This window comes from Malus sylvestris, chromosome 15 (genome assembly GCF_916048215.2).
Source record: "Malus sylvestris chromosome 15, drMalSylv7.2, whole genome shotgun sequence".
NCBI lineage: Eukaryota > Viridiplantae > Streptophyta > Magnoliopsida > Rosales > Rosaceae > Malus > Malus sylvestris.
In genome coordinates this window covers 29,270,035-29,271,927 of record NC_062274.1, presented here as the reverse complement: position 1 = coordinate 29,271,927, position 1,893 = coordinate 29,270,035, and the positions used below count along the sequence as shown (strand labels likewise).

The 1,893-nt window shown below is 36.4% G+C and overlaps 1 long non-coding RNA gene across 1 annotated transcript; it reads right to left on the bottom strand.

Moving 5' to 3' along the window:
- Positions 1 to 660: 660 nt before the first annotated feature.
- On the bottom strand, positions 661 to 1,510 carry LOC126605294 (uncharacterized). Its single transcript, XR_007616909.1, has 2 exons — positions 1,222 to 1,510; positions 661 to 1,107 (listed from the first exon to the last, which is right to left on the bottom strand). It is a non-coding gene; the product is annotated as an uncharacterized LOC126605294 (long non-coding RNA).
- Between the last annotated feature and the right edge of the window lie 383 nt (positions 1,511 to 1,893).

Here is a 1,893-nt window from a genome sequence, read left to right as displayed (position 1 = left end):
AGAAGCACATATCCAGTGCTTCTTCTAAAAAGCACTTAAAGTGTTTTTGGATCCAAACTCAATTTTACTAAAAGTGTTTTCAGTCAATTTAAAAGCACTTCTAAATGAGCTTTTAAATTATTTTTTTTAATACATACGATATTATCTACACTAAATAACGGGAAAGTAGATAAGCCTTATAATAGACTAGTCAAATAATTTGATTCAAAAGTTAACTAAATAATAATAATTTGATTCAAATTCGTCTTGTGGCAAAAATCAAACCGACCACCTTAAACAAAAGAATACAATTGGACTGCACTATTACCTGACACTTTAAAATTAAGTTCTTAAATAAAAACAAAGGCGAAAAATAGAATATGAAGCTTCTTAATACGTCCAGCTGGGCTTGTCCTGGACACATTTGGACATCAGTTTTTTTATTTAATTGATTCCTAACATGTACACGCCAAATGAGACATATCTTCAACATTCTTTCGCATGTAGAAGAAGGAAAAGAAAACATCATTCAAAGGGGATATTAGAAATATAGAATGGACTACTGAGATGATGACACACTTATGGCGTGTTTACAAACTCGTAACTGAATTAAGATACGTTCGATTATAGAGTATATCTTCATTTATTAAATTCGGGAGAATAAAAAGAAAGTTGAACCCATACAAAAACTAAACAATCTATTATTTGTGGTCAACAATGGTACGCCTAAAACAATCACTTTCACAAGAGAACCTAAGGGCCCGTTTGTTTGACCGGATTAGGGAGGACTGGACTAGACTAGACTGTAGTCCCTTGTTTGGTCTGCACCAGGATTAAGTTTAATGAGCTTAGGTGGGACTCGCTCGGATCAACCACCTCGCTACGAGTTCTTAACGAGGATCCCCAATTTCGGCCAGATTCGTAAGCCCTCTTCTAATAGAGAGAAAATCATGAGAGAGTTAGTCGTCCAAGACCCAACGTCGCTCGTCATGCTTGTCACATATCGCTCCCTCCTTGCCCTGCTCCATCTTCTTCCTCGCTTCCACAACCATTTTCAAACCCATATCCCGCAAAATTCAAAACAAAAAAAAAAATGCAGTCGTTCCATTTTTCAAATTCAGATCCAACCTGCAAAATAGAACCCAGAAAACCGAAGCCAGAAACCATAAAACACCAAAAAAAAAAATCTGCAATGGTTATAAGCTTAAATCAACGATGGAATTGATTGAAGGCAAACCGAACCCAGAAAACATGAAACTCCTTGATTGCAGACCTTCTCCATCTCCCACTTTCGAGCCAATCGCACATGCAACCCGCTCCCAACTCCTAAATTTTCAATCTCTTTCTTGCTTTGTGGTTTGATTATGAAGATTTGCAGTCAATTATGAAGTTGGGAGATGAATAGAGAACAAAATGAAGAAAAAAGGGAGATGAAGAGGAAGAGGGACGAAGAAAAAAAGGGAGAGGGACGTAGAAAAATTAGGAAGAAAACAGAGGGAGAGGGGCGGAGAAAAAGGAAGAAAGAGGGAAAGAGGGGATGAACGAAATTGGGAATGGAAGGGTTTCTAGAATGAGAAAATAGGCAGATTTAATAATAAAATATAAATATTTATTAAATAATGTAAAATACTAATAAATATGAATTAAATAATATAATATTAGAATTTGTTATTAGTCTGTTCCTTAGTCCTGATACTGCTCCAAACGCTTCACTAAACTAGTATAGCTTAGTCTAATCTAAGCCAGTCCAGTTTAGTCCCTGCAGCTAGTCTAGTTCGAAACAGTCCGACGCAACAAACGCACCCTAAGAGTCTACTTAAGACTTGACTAAGGTACTTTTAAATTAACAAAGAGTTCCTCGTAGGGATGGGCAAATACTCATTGATTATGGATAACCGCGGTTACCCATCTATT